The sequence below is a fragment of the Ostrea edulis genome, chromosome 3 (assembly GCF_947568905.1).
Source record: "Ostrea edulis chromosome 3, xbOstEdul1.1, whole genome shotgun sequence".
In the NCBI taxonomy this organism is placed as follows: Eukaryota; Metazoa; Mollusca; class Bivalvia; order Ostreida; family Ostreidae; genus Ostrea; species Ostrea edulis.
Window position 1 is genome coordinate 73940122 of NC_079166.1, and position 16140 is coordinate 73956261.

Below are 16140 nucleotides of genomic sequence, written 5' to 3' on the forward strand. Positions count from 1 at the left end.
CGTGGTTTAGAAGCTTTATTTTCACATTTTGGTAATCTAACATATTCTCAAAGTTGCCTTTCAAAGACGAAATTCTTCAACATCATCTCTCCATTTCAAACGCTATCAATACCTCCACTCAATAGGGCGATTGGGAAAAGATTCCAAAACTTCACAATCCCATTTATTCATATGTTGATCTTATGTATCCAAATAAAATCGAAATTAAAGGCACCACAGAATCGTTCGCATCTGCTAATATTTAGATACTAGTATATTCCATAAAGTAGACATAAGTAACACACTATCAAGTCTATTTTATGGCAAACCGGATGACTGTAACTTCCCCAGGTCATTTTCCTACATTTGTGTAGCAATACTCCATTATCAACTGTAAATGATGCTTAAACATTTCAATTGATTAAATACGCGATAGCATGTTCTACGTATGACCAAATTCTAATCAGATTTAAGTTACTGACAAAATATTGACGTCTCAGACCAATTTATAGTCAGTATTTCATAAATTCCGTGATACATGTAATAATAATATTTCTAAATACATTGTGACAGTAGGTTGAATGTTCTCTGAATTGTTTCATAACAATCATTAGGCAGTTCTTTTAATATACTGACTACCTCATTGACCTGATCAACAATCGGATCTCATTGCGTGTGTGACTGTTTGGTGAGGGATATTTACTACTTTCTGCACCCGATCTTACCTTTCGTGTTTCTAGTGGACCGTGTTGGCCCTACTTTCAATGTTGTACTTGTTATAGAATATCTAAGGCTAATCACTCCTTGTTAACTTCACTTTTTCATAAAATGAAAAAAAAGAACGAAAATACCAGGAATGACACAAATCCAGTGTGGTCCATTACAGCAAATGCATACACGGTGAGCAGATATATTTCAAATAGAGTGCTTATATGTGAAGTGTCACAATATCGTTAGGCTCTGCGTATAAAGATCGTCTCTCTTGGTCTTCACTGTGAATGTTCTTTATTTTTGCGTATATCCACAGGATGATATAAGCTAGAGTGCAACTCAATAAAACGGTGCCAAATCCTAACACGAGGTGAAGTAACTGGTTTTCATTGACATCCTTTGCCATACTTGATTCCGTGTCCTGATGTTTCTCAGCACCAGATGTAATAGTATGCATACTCATATCATCCGTCCGATCCGTAACCTGGTCTAGAGTTGTTGATGAGCCTAAAAAGGTACAATGTAGCTTTAGGATTTTTAGATGATAATTTTTAGATACATTACAAGTGTGAAAAAATATAATAAAGTTTATGCGGTAAAAATGAAATATCTTTTTTCTCATAAAGTAAATATCATAAGTAGACGCTGTTTAATATCATATTCTTATTTCTAATCAGCGTTTTTGATTTATTAGGATAAGAAAAGACAAATTGATTCATTTTGAAATTACTGCACCTTGTAAATGTAAACATCCGATTTGGAAATCACAATCCATCTCATTGCAGAGACACGTGTTCAAACAATACATCCCGTAATAGGGGTATCTGCACTGCTGTTTACAGTCTTTTCCGGTATAACCTACGTTGCAAGCTACAAATACACGACAGCGGGTGACTGAAATTCACTACTTACTCATCTTCTGTCAGGGTATGTCAAATTTTGATTCATGAAGTAAAAGGTTAAAGAGACACTACGACTCATTTTCGCAAAAGAAAATCTTGAAATGACAATTTTATCAGCATTTTATTATTATTATTATTATTATTATTGTTGCATAGTTGAATGTATCAACTTTGCGAAAATAACACTCATCTTAAGTTAAAAATTCTCGTTTTAGCGTAAAAATTCATACTTTTTGATGCCCTATACAAAAATATGTTTCCTCCTTTCGGTCATCAGACGCATGCGGATTGACGGTAAACAATGCAGCATGTCTTCCAGTGACAGAAAGTGTAGTGGTTAGATCCAGAAGTTTGACAGATTCTGCGAGAAATGATGTCAAAATAGAACCAGATGAAACTAAAATTTTCTCTGGAATCAGTATGACTGGTGGAAAACAAAGTCTTAGGAGAAACACATGGATCAGTCCCGGATCTAGGATTTCCGAAGGGGTGTATGGAAGTCAAATATTAGCCAAATTACTCAGTCATTTTAGGTGCCAAATCTGAAGGATTACTAACAATTTGTGGCGCAAAAATGGGAGGGGTCCTGGTCTCCTCTAAATCTGCCTTTGGGACTAGTCGCGAAGACACCACTCCATAAGTAAGTGATATTTTTATCTGAATGCAAGGTGAAGATAACGAACAGTGATCAATCTCATAACTCCTATAAGCAATACAAAACAGAATATGACACGTTTTAGTTGTAAAAACATAGGCTAATGGGAACATGGAAGCGTTTCTTTTAAAATAATGATTTATAATTACTTAATTATATGAAGCAGCAATTCATTTCGTACTTGAAAAACGAGAGTAGAACTCCTAAGGAATATTCAAATAATTTTCTACACAACACCTTTGCTGTCATTCAAAAGCATGTGATGTAGATAACCATTCAAAGGTCCGAGTCAGCATGAAGACACCTTTAAATTCCGGATGATCATCAAAGCGCAGTTGAGAGCAAATTGATGCAGCCAGATTGTTAAAAATTGTCAGTATTGATATGATTGTTATAATGTTATCAATACATGCTTTATAAACACTTCAATAAAATGTGGAAAATGAGCTGTAGTGTCTCTTTAAACAATCACACAAATTGCATGCAAATCAGCATTTCAAATCCAAAAAAAAAATAAATGAAAAGGCAACAAGAATCACTGACTTGTGAATTTAAATAGCATACGGTTGTAATGTCTTACTCACGAACACACTGGTTTATATTAGGATCCCAAACCTCTCGAGAACAGCAGCCACCATCATCCCTCCATATGAAAGTTAAACAAAATCAACATTAAATAAGAAAGTAATATGTTTGTAAGACATTGTATATATCCCCGTTTGACTTTTACACTATACTTTTTAGATGGGGAATCTTCAGACAGCTTTGTAGTCTGGTTTCAGCTAGGCATGATAATTTCCATTACACCCAGGTTAACAGCTTTAACGTGTACATATGCAGTGTTCGTGCCGAATGTGTCGATAGCGTACTTCGCAGTTGTGAAAGTAATTTTAAATATGTGTTATAGAAATAAATATTTAAGAGCTCCGATACCTGTCCGACCCCCCCCCCCCCTGTTTCAAGATACCTTTTACATTGTCCTCGGTTTTGCACTGTTTATAAAATGCATGATGCTTAGATCAATTCAAAAGTCGAAATCATCATGGGACTGAAAAATGTATTATGAAAGCCAACATCACAACCGGGACATACTCATTATATTGAATAATTCAAAGGCTAATATTCTCAGTGATTGTGAGAAACCCTGTGATACTCATTAGAATATACAAAAAGATACTTACGAGCTACAGTCATTTCTACCAGATGCAAAAGAGAACAAGTTGGTGAAAATAAGTGTGCTTAGAAAAAAGAATCCAATCATCTTGAAAAAGGTTCATGTGACACGTCACCATTGAACACATTCGGCAAATGTATAACAACAACGGAAGTTGTAAGTGAAATGAATTATAGAAACTGTATATGATGTAATCTACATTATAACTCTAAACATATACATATGTATGTGGTATCTGGAAATACAAGAATATGAGTAGGCCCTGAGTTAGAGCATACGTTTTAATACCTTGCGTACGCATACATTTCGTTTCAAAATTTCATCATCGAGGAAAAACGACATGATGTACAATAGCTTACACGTCCAATAAACACATAAATGTGGACTGTGAACCATTAATGTTTTGAAGAAAGAAAAACCACATAATTGTCAGAATCACTACGGTGAACAAAGTTATCATTGATTTTTATACCACTCATTCAAAAAAAATGTCATTACGAAATTATGTTTTGATAATTTAACATCAAACAGGAAACTTTCATAAATGCATGCATCTATTTTAAGGAAATGAATCACTGGAAATAGAAAATTCAAAGTGCATTCCCTGACATATAAAACACCGATCCACTGAACTTCGTGACCTTATCTTTTGACCAATAAAATGTACTGAAAATATAAGGTCCGCCCACAACAACGAGCCTCGGACAAACATCGGACATCCTTCATTGTTTTGTAAAGTAAAGAGAGAAATGTATCGACCAATCATGCGTTAATAATACAGTGTGTACGCATCTTTTTGTATAAGGTTTGATTAAACATTTTTCTCTCGAATCTGTAAATCACACAGTAGGTATCCAGACAAACTCAATGAAGTCAAATTCACACCATTTCCATCAACAAAAGACAGACTTGCAGAAGTGTACATTACGTTGATTGCATTATGTCACATGCCTCAAAATCAGTTAAATGTCCACAAAATAACTAAGAAACGTATCAATGAACTCGGTAAGATGCTTTGTTGTTCATTGTACTACGTAGACATTTATCAACCAGGCACATAACATCATTTTCATGGAGGGGGAAGGGTCGCTTGCTGATTCAAATACCTTCAATTTTTATGTACACTCTTTCTACAACTGTCACAAAAGGGGAGGGTCAGAGGAAGTGTATATCATAGCTGAAAAAAGAAGAGAATTTGTCATTGTTAGGGGGAAATGGGTTGATACGTTGTCACACTACACTGCACTGCGCACTACATACATGTTTGCAAAGTTGTAAAACACATGCAACTAAAATCCAGTGTTTACAGGTCGTCCTGTGCTTGTTAGCCATATATTACATGGTAATGGCATTGATAATTAATGCATGCCTTTGTTTAAATGTATCAGTTAAACTTAGTAGCGAATATTTCAACAAAACCTAAACGATGACCCTACCGGGATCTGTTAAAAGTACTTTTGTTTTGTTTTCTTGGCAATATGATGGGCCAATAGCTGGATACCAAGTCCTGAGTGATGTTAAATAGGAGGAAATGGACCTGCATGGATACATATGGAGATTGAATAGAACAATAAACCAATTAAAGTACTCTAAACTTTTCAGTAGAAAAATTACTGCCACTACATAGTTTAGATATGTTGACTCTTAATTTTAAATATTAATGTATACTTTATCAGAAATTTTGAGAGAAAAAAGTAGGTACAAAATACCGAAACTGTTCAATATTATAACATGTTTTGAATTACTGAATTTCAAAGACCATATATATTTATTGAAGTCACTTCAAAAAGCATCTTGTTCTTATTAATAATCAATCTGGATGAAGAGACTAATACGGACATGATATTTGAAGGATAAATGCCTCCAATTGATTGTTGTCAGTCTGACTAAAGCTAGTCCCTATTAATCCACTTCGTTGTACAACGAAGTGAATTAGTAGGGGCTGGTTTTAGTCAGACTGGATTGTTGTCAACCAATATGCAATTGCAACAAAATAGTTTTGTAAGTAAATGTTGTTTGTTGATTGGATATGAGGTATTTTATAGGTATGTAAATTTAACAGTCCATACAACAAGAACTCACAAATAAAAGAAGAAAAAACGAGGACAGGACAGTTAGAACCTAATTGGCCACAATAACCTGGCTACATATTCTTATACAAGTCTATTTTCACAGCAAATATAATCTACTCAGTAGTAGATAACGTTTAAGCATTTTGATATCAAAATTTGCATCCGGAATTTTATATGAATTAAGGGAAAATTTCGCAACACCTTTCATCTCAAAGGTTCAAAATCATTAGTGATTGTGATCATTATATTGCTACATGTATTTTATCAAAATAAATGGAATTCCTAGTGAATAGCATTGGTGTTTATGATTTAATTTGATTTTATTTATGTACATAAACGAATTTCTTTTTTGGTGTAGGTTTGGACTTTGAAAATGTCATGGATGAAACAGGTGCAGGTTGAAAAACCCTTAAGGTTATATTTTAAAAACCATTTAAAATAAGAGGAAAAATGTTTCATATTACAAAGGAATAAGAATGACCTATAAGTTTGTATGACTACGATTTTTTTCTTCTAAATTAGAAGCTCATTTAGTGTAATTGCCCCTACCACTAATGAGGCAAACTAAGTTGCACGGCAGCTTTGGAGAAGTCTGGTTTAGTTTAAAATGTTTACTAGTGACAGATCTAAGATTTTTCAAAATGGAACCCAATGGGTTAGGAACTCGAGGGTTTTGAAGATTGTTTGTTGTTGTTAATTCTATGGGTTATTCTTGCTATTATTTACACATAGTAAAATCACCAAATAACAAGAAATAATTTATTTGTTTATTTCTATGCACTTGTCTATAAGTATAATGTCAAATCTACTTTTAATCTGTCACAAAAATGGGGGAAGGGGTCCATCTAAATCCACCCCTTTTTACATTGCTGTACATTTTATACCAATGTATATGTATATAAGAATACATGTATGTTCCAGAAAGTGTAATGAACAATACCATTGTGTAGGGTAGTGTAATATAATTGTTGCTGTTCGTATTTTACAGAATTATAATAAAATGCAGAAAACTGCAATCTATTATGGGGCCAAGATTACTATAAATGTATATACATTTAGATCTAATGATTCAAAAGAGAAGAATGCGGGAGCATTCATTTTCATAGCCAATTCTGAACACGTCTTCAGTCTGTAAGTTGGTGGTCATCAGCTTATCGAAGTTATCGAAATGGTAATCATTACGACATGTTAACAAATTTTAATGAGTCTACTGACAACGAATGTAAATTATTGAATAAATGTATGAAAAACAAATCTCAACAGCCTGCATGGAAAGAGCATTACAAAACCCGAGTGAGGAGCGTCATCCTAACGCGGGGCCTGTCGTTTCGATGCGATTTCTACGCTTTTGTGAGTGGAATGAAATAATTTGAGAGCATATAAATAAAAATGAATTAATAATATCAACCCCTGTCCCTCACTCGGGATGAAATGATGATACTTTTAAAGTAGCATAGTAAAATTTTAACCGGGATTATCTCGGAAGCGTTTGCAGTTACCACCATTGTTTACTTTTTTCTCCGAGTATCCGTTGTTGCTATGACGTAACCATGGTGTGCGGGATTTGTGCTACGACAGGGGATCGGTGTACTGGATCTATTTTGTTCGTTTATTAGAACTATAAGTGAGAAAAAAAATGAAATCTGCATCAACGCTCGTAGTGCATTGTTTAAATAATCCCCAGTCTTTTTCCACAATTGATACCTTTATCTAACAAAGACGTATCGGATTTATTTCTTGTCATTTAATTTCATCTGTATATAAATGAAGAGTATGTACCAAAACCTTGGAATAACGTGCTTCTTTCAAAATTCCTTTGATATTGTAAGACACAATTTGACGTCATAATGAGTTTTCCTTTGATACAGAAATCAAACGAATGTTTCATCCAGTCAAACTCAACGCCTGGTAGGTCCTCAAATCAATGCATATCAAATGATAAAGGGAAAGAGACACTTTGATTTGAATTATCCATGTTTTAATTTCTCGGAACTGCTAGTTATTTGTCTTTCATATTATGAATTTCGATTAAAGCTAGAGTTTATGATAAAGGACAGAAGAATGTGAAACTACTATGTGTGTTCAGGTATATATCTGGTCCATGTTAGCCCAACTCTCATTTTGTATTCCTTAAGTGAGTTATGAAATTGATCACAGTTCGTTATCTTCACCTTTCATGTAGTCATATAGTGATAGCAAAATATACTAAGTAGATCATATATTTTCTACAAACTACGTTGCTTACTATGGTATCCACAATTGTAGCATTATGTACACTTTAAAATAAATAATATGCATACCACATATTTCATTTTATAGCATTATGCACTCTTTTAAAATAAAAGATAAGGATCATTTACTGATAGTTTCTGTGAAAGGAAGAAACAAAACATGTATACCTGCAAGTCTTCCTTGAGAGAGGTACGAATTATTCTGGTGCTCTTTCACGTATAATGGATCTCTGTTTCCCCAAAATGCACTCACATTTGACGATAATCGATAATTTTGGTCAAATGAATGGTTTTGATATCGCCAAGAGTTCTTGAAATAAATCTAAATCGTGACATAATAACATATTTGTGAGGTGTCTTCATATACTTCGGGTGACCATAACATTACCTCAATCATTTTTGTCAAGAAATAATTCTTACAATGCTAGTATCAAACAAAATATGTAGAATGGTTTACTTCTTCAAAAGGCATTCTCACACTGGTTTTATTTAAAACATTTTTATATTTATTGTATATATCTAGTGATTACGCATTATTTTTTAACATTTCTTTTCCGCAAAAATTAACTGTTGCTATTCTGGTACATTTTAACACCACACTTGTAATGACAATCTATTTTCAACAATATTGAGATAAAACAAAAACCCATGTTTAAGAAAAAGCTCCAACATTCCATAGCTCAGGTTTTGCTACTGAATATGCATCATAACACCGTCGCTGTAACATCAATTTACTTCTCAGTAGCATGTTTTGAAATTTTATTGAAGGCAGGGAAATGCCCACGAATATTGATTCCGTTTAGAGACATACACATATTGACTGATTGTATCTTCTTTAACGTCCCTTTCAAGAACTTTTCACTCATATGGAGACGTCCCCAATACCGATGAAGGGCTTCAAATTTAGACCTATGCTCGACGCTTACTGGTATTGAACATTGTGGGTTTTTTAGCGTGCCACAGCAACATGTTCAGTACTCTGACACGGAACATCCGTTTTTATGGTCATTTCCGAGGACCCGTGGCATTCCTACTTAATGTCGAGCATTTGGAGATGGAACTGTCACTAACTGTTTTAACGACTTAGGTCTGTCGCGACCGGGATTCGAACTCCGACCTTCCTCATGCGGGTTGAACCCTGCACCATCGCGGCGGTGATACTAGGATACTGCTAAGTAATCCTAAGAACCGACAATGGAACAGATTAAAAGAACATGTTTGATATAATGCTGAATTGTTTGGTTTTAACATCTATGTTTATAAAAAAGTGACGATATCGAACAGAGATTAATCTCATGAATCCCATATAAAGACTATTAAATTAAGAGTAGAAAAAACGCAAACCCTGACAATACCAAAGGTGTGATCAGGTGCCTGAGAAGGGTAAGCATCTCCTATACATCGGTCACAACCACCATGATCATATGATTTTTTGGATATGATGTAAAGTGCATATATAATGAACATGTGCTTCTGTAAAAACTTTGCAATGTGGAATTTCGCATTTCATTTGATAAAATTATCTATAATAGAATATCTAATTATTTTCAGAAATTTTAAACTTATACATCCCTCTTAAATTTCAAAATTTACTGCACAATTACCGGTACAACCTGTCGTTGGGTCAAACGCTCTTTGACGTGTTTCATACAAATTGTTAGGCCGTTCTCTTCACACTGGTTTTAACTACGGGGTACTATGTTTACTTAATCAAGATATAAGGTTCACGGCGGGTTTGATCTGTCGGCAGGGGATGTTTACTCTCCGAGTCACTTGATTCCAACTCAGTTATCTCCAGTTGCACATGGCTGTGCTACTGTTAATTTTGTATTATTGGAATTGTTCGTTAAATCCGCCTTTGATGGTAACCTACAATAATTTCCCCAGGACAGATCAACTTCCAATATAAATAGTTTCTTTCTCCTCTATGATTAGGAGTGACTTCCCACTACTGATCATCTAAATGTCTCCTTTTTGAAAGCTATTAGATATATATGTTGAAACAATAAAGTTGAGATTTATTCGTAAATGAAGGCAGAATGAAATTCACTGTCAGTTAAGACTTTTTCAAAATCATATTTATATCAGTCATTTTTTTTATATATAATTTAGGACTGGCAAGCATAAGCTTATCTCAAAGCCTAAGCAGCTGTCATTAATTTGACTACATTCTCCAAAGAAAGTGCTTTACAATTACACAAACAAAAACTTACTTGGCTAAGGAACGTAAATGTGATATATACTCGTTTATCTCTGAACAAAAAGAGTCCTTGTATGTATACAAGTACAGATTTGCTCTATGCATAAATGTATATGCTGTTGTATACATGGACTTATAAATTTACACAATATAAAAAACCCATATATTTCAAATTGTAACAAGGCATACATAGTGGGATCTTTGTATATTTACCTGAATCTTCTCTTTGCAGTTCAGTCAAGTAATTCGTAGTTGGTGAAGGAAAAGAGATTTCTGATAATGAGAAGTCAATACATTATGTTTTGTTTTATTTCAAACACAATATTATGTGGCCATGCAATATGTTTGTTTTTCTAATTGACACAGCATATGTACTGTGTAGAATAGTATACATTAATTACATGATAGTGAAGGAGATATGAATATTTATTCACCCAAGAAAAATCTGTTTTTCTTGGGTGAATAAATATTCATATCTCCCGAACATTCATACAATAAATTGTTTATTATACCGAAACAAAGCAAAACTACAAACATATATTTGAAATTGGAGTCTGATCATCTATACATTAACAGTAACACCGCGCTGTCAACGTATTAGAATGTAAAAACAACGAATCACAGTGATATAATAATCAGTTTCTGTATTCCCATTCTCCATGAATGCTGATTCACTTGCTTGTTGTTTCTATCAACCAAAACCAAGCAATTTAATTGTATATCAGAAACCCTCATATTTGTGCCTTACGAACTATCAAAGTACAATGACTCTGACTCACTGTGACGTCACAATAACATTCGTTTACCTTGATGTTAAATTTATGGAAATGCACGAGGCTGCATGTATGTTATTGTCTGAGTCATTCGGAACACTCGGGTTTGTTCATTTAACTGGACACGAAAGTGAAACAAGAGATATCCGAAGGGGTGGAACACGACATTTTGTTGCAGGGCAAACACAACGGTCACATGACCTTTTCGGCCAATCAGATTCTGTTTTACTAGTGATTCTTTATATGAGGTATAATAAAACTTCATGTGATTTGATGCAGCAGACTGCATCTTTAGATGGTATCTACCTTTTCATATTTGTATTTGAAATGACAAATATATCAAATATTCATGTTTTGCAGGTTAAAATTGGTTAAAGGTGTGTATGCCGTATTAAACAATATTTTGTTTATTGCAAAAACCATACCAAAATTTTGTCAGTATGATAAACTATAAAAAATGATATTTGACAATTTCGACAAAATAAATACCGGTATCGAATGAGTAGTAGCCTATTTAATGCAAGGGTAAAACGACGATTTCCTAATGAACATTTATAAAGGAGTGACGTTTGTGGATGAGCTCAACCGCCTTAAAAATATCATAAGAAACACCATGGAAGATGAATATTTTGTTTATAATATGTAGTCGTACTGACTTATGACAGTATGTTAAACAGGAAATTTAACCCCAACCATTGCTCAACGCGTTTCTCTCTACCCCAATTTCCCGTCTGGGTGTCTTTTATCGCTGAATGTTTCTCGCCAGCAGCCTGCAGGTCACCCATGTTTTTATATCGCTGCTATTGTGTACGTTATAATTTTAATTTGAGACGTCAAGTGATCATGAATAATTTAAAATGGGGCGTTCACTAATTGCGACTCCGATAATGAAATATTTAATAAAAAATTAGCTTTCTTAATTTGTAATCTATTCGAATTAAATTGCATAAAGGCTATGCAGTACTTTCACACATAGCTTGGTATAAAACATATGGCTTTTAAATGCTTAGGGTAATGTCCAACTAATACGATATATATGACTTTAAACAGACCACCGAGGTGGTCTAGTATGGCATGTCAAACGTTGCAATATTTGATCTTTTCCATTTGCATTGTATAATTTTCCATTTGTATTCAATATTTTCCATTTGCATTGTATAATTTTTCATTTGAATTGTATAGTTTCCATTTCTATTGTATGGTTTTCCATTTGTATTCTATATTTTCTATTTGTATTGTATATTTTTTTATTTGTATTCTATATTTTCCATTTGTATTATATGATTTTTTCGTTTGCATTGTATAATTTCCACAAATAGACTTCAGCGTACAGTGGCGTAGCTGTGTGGGTTCTCTAACGTGCCAACGCCTGTCGCAACACGGAATGTCTGCTTATAAAGTCACATTATCCGAGAGCCCCGTGATTCTCACTTTTAAATAGCCATGCGTATGGGGAAGTATTGACTATATATACGTCTAAGGTTTGCTGTAACCATTAAAGCTGTTTATGTTAATGGTCTTTATATATCTCAACTGATTCGATATGCAAGAGCTTGTTCTGGGTATAGTCAGTTTTTTAAATCGAGGTAAGCTACTGACAAACAAGTTGATGGTACAGGGATTTCAACAGTCTCGATTGAAGTCAGTATTTCGGAAATTCTATGGTCGTTATAACGATCTAGTTCGTCAATACAACCTCGCATTGGATCAAATGCTGTCTGACGTGTTTCATACCGATTGTTAAGCCGTTCTTGGCACACTGATTTTGACTGCGGATAACTCCGTTTGCCTGATCAGGATATGGGGCTCACGGCGGGTGTGGCCGGTCAACGGGGGATGCTTACTCCTCCTAGGCACCTGATCCCACCTCTGGTGTGTCCAGGGGTCCGTGTTTGCCCAACTATCTATTTTGTATTGCTTGTAGGAGTTATGAGATTGATCACTGTTCGTTATCTTCACCTTGTAGCTAAACATACTCTTTCAAACTAATTCTGTTGTATCTGCTAAATATCCATTGGTAAACTGTTCTGCAATTTTATTTCTCTATATTCCTATCCTGAAATCCAAAGCACTTAGATCAAGAGAGTTGGTTATATTTGTGTATAAGTTTACTATATCTACGTTAACCTGTTTTGCGATTGTATCAACGTGATGATGTATGTCTTAAATCATTTAAGTCCCCACGGATAAAATGTTTACCATTATAACAGAATCATTTTAAAACTATATCAAGTAGGTTGCTTAGACGCTGAGATGGTGCATCGGGTTCCCCCAACAATTGATTGGAGTGTAAAATCCTTTCTCGGTACATTGTTTGAAAAACAAATAAAATCAATGTTAATGTATCTAAGCGAAATAGCTCTTTCTTTCTCTTCAGCACAGCGGACATTAATTAAGGCAGACAATGCTTAATAGCATATAGTTGTAAGGCATTTTTCTAATCAGCGTTTGAAAATTTTAAAGATGAAAAGTGAAATTGATTTATATTACCTCTCTCTCTCTCTCTCTCTCTCTCTCTCTCTCTCTCTCTCTCTCTCAATATATTACTATCAATTAATAGCTTACAAAGCAAACTACTTAAACGTGAAACATGAATAAGTATGCACCTTGTAAATGTAAACATCCGATTTGGAAATCACAATCCATCTCATTGCAGAGACACGTGTTCAAACAATACATCCCGTAATGGGGGTATCTGCACTGCTGTTTACAGTCTTTTCCGATATAACCTACGTTGCAAGCTACAAATACACGACAGGGGGTGACTGACATTCACTACTTACTCATCTTCTGTCAGGGTTCAATTGCTGATTCATGAAAAAATGTGCTAAACAATAACACGAATTGCATGTGCATCAATATTTCAAATCTAACAACATAAAAAGGCTAAAAGAATCATGGACTGTTAAAGAGATTTTATAAACCATACGGTTGTAATGTCTTACTCACGAACACACTGGTTGACCTTAGGATCCCACACCTCTCGAGAACAGCAACCATCATCAGCCCTCCATATGAAAGTGAAATAAAATCAACTTTAAATAAGAAAATTATATGTTTGTAAGACATTTTTATATATCTCCGTTTGATCTTTCCTCTTTAGTTTTTAAATGAGGAAATTCCATCAGACGTTAACGTGTACATTGGCATGTCCAATGTGTATATAACATACTTCGCAGTCGTGGAAGTAATTTTGATTATTTGTTGTAGAAATAAATATTTTAAGAGCTTAAATGGGGTTATGTAACTTTTTTTCAATCACACAATCTTCATTATGACTCTAATCTTTGGTTCAAATTTCAACCACAGTCACAGGGTGAGTACAGTGTAATGATTACAAAAGAAGCTAAATGCATGGTAAAGACCAAAATTTAAGTTAACACCCCCAAATATTACATGTATTTTGATCGATGAAAAACCGCCTGTCACTTAGACTTTTAACAATAGATCTCAGGTGGATTGATATCTGCAGAGAGCGTGATCTGGAGAGATCCCAGAGAGGTGTTTTGATAACAATAGCGGCCAATAATTACCGGCATTCTTCCGATCTTGAGGAAGCCCAATATATCAGAGTTTTGATAGCATTGACCTGTCCACAACTGAGGTTAGGTGTCGACTTTTGTGTCAGCTCATTATACAAGCACTATGACCACAGAAATTCTACAGACGGCCCTGAAACATTTCCTGAGTATATCAAAAGTATGCACAGCACCCTGATCTTTCGGCCAGGTATTTTCCAGGTAGATAACAATGGTCATAGATAAGCTCCAACCACATCCAATGATCCATAAAGAAACCGTACGGTATTATTTTTGGGTCTTTGATAAATATAAATATTTTATTAAATTCCTAAATACTCCCACCCCTGTGTTTCAAGAGGCCCCTTGTATCGTTCTCGGTTTTGTACTATTTAAAAGATGTATGGTGCTTAGATCGAAAATCGAAATCATCATGGAAGTGAAAATTGTATTATCAAAGCCGACATCACAACCGGAATATACTCATTATATTAAATAATTCAAAGGCTAATGTTTTCACTGATTGTATGAAACCTTAGAATATATATTAGAATGTACAAAAAGATACTTACCAGCTACACTTCCCCCTACCAGATGCATCAGAAAACAATTTGGTAAAGGTTACTAGTGTGCTTAGAAAAAAGAATTCAGTCATCTTCAGAAAGGTTCATGTAACACGACATCATTGATAACATTCGGCAAATATATAACAACAACGGAAGTTGTAAGTGAAATGAAATATAAAAAATTGTATAAGATGTCATCTGCGTTATAACTCTGAACATATACATATGTATGTGGTATCTGAAAATGCGGTCCAGGTTTCAAATTACTTGCGTACACATACATTTTTTTTTATTTCATCATCGAGGAAAAACGACATAACGTACAAACGTTTACACGTTCAATAAACACTCAACACGGTGCGAGTCTGTTTTACAATGAAGAGATGAAGATAACGAGCAGTGATCAAGCTCATAACTCCTTAAAGGATACGCTACATAAAATACACAAATGTAGATTGAGAAATATCAATGTTTTGAATTTAAAACAAAACATAATTGTCAGAATAACTACGGTGAACCAAATTATCATTAATTTTGATACCAATTATCCCGGAAAAAAAATAACATGAGGAAATATTAAAAAACGGGATAATTTAACACCATGCAGGAAACTTTCATATATTATTGTGTTCATTTCTATGTGTTTATTTTAAGGAAACAAATCACTGAAAATATAAGATTTAAAGTAAAATCCCGAAACTATTTTTATTTTGTCTAATGGAGGTATCAGTAACCAAAAAAAAAAAAAATGAAAACTGCATCAATGTTTGTAGTGTATTTTTGCACAATTTCCAGGCTATTTTCCCAATTGAAACCTTAGCCGAACGAAGACATATTAGTATTATTTTTATCCATTTGATATATCCGTTGTTTATAAATAAAATATGGACAATAGCGTGCTTCTTTCGCAGTTCCTTCCACATTGTAAGACTATGTGACGTCACAATGAGTATTTCATTGATACGTAAAACAATCAATCAATCAAATATTATAAATTTGATAAATGCCCAGCTAAAGATATTTCATGAAATATAAACACATGGGAAAGACATGGAAGACAAGACCACAGAACGTATATTACATAAAAGGTGAAGATAACGAATAGTCATCAATCTCATAACTCCTATAAGCAATACAAAATAGATAGTCGGGTCAACACGGACTCCTGGATATACGAGAGGTGGGATTAAGTGTCCAGGAGGAGTAAGTATCCCCTGTCGACCGGTCACACCCGCCTCGAGCCATATATTTTGATCAGGTAAACGGAGTTATCCGTAGTCAAAATCAGTTTGCCAAAAAACGGCATAACAATAGGCATGAAACACATCAGACAGCATTTGACCCAATGATAGGTTGTAT

The 16140-nt window shown here is 34.3% G+C and overlaps 1 long non-coding RNA gene across 6 annotated transcripts; it reads right to left on the reverse strand.

The window, feature by feature from the left end:
* Window position 1: 1 nt before the first annotated feature.
* Window positions 2-15569, reverse strand: LOC125677569 (uncharacterized). 6 transcript variants are annotated; one of them, XR_008801234.1, is made up of 8 exons: window positions 13647-14713; window positions 13304-13438; window positions 10138-10197; window positions 7893-8046; window positions 2832-2890; window positions 1823-1953; window positions 1426-1560; window positions 2-1197 (listed from the first exon to the last, which is right to left on the reverse strand). It is a non-coding gene; the product is annotated as an uncharacterized LOC125677569 (long non-coding RNA). The 6 variants fall into 6 exon arrangements; XR_008801236.1 differs by lacking the exon at window positions 2832-2890; XR_008801235.1 differs by lacking the exon at window positions 13304-13438 and having other exon boundaries at window positions 13647-14708.
* Window positions 15570-16140: the final 571 nt, after the last annotated feature.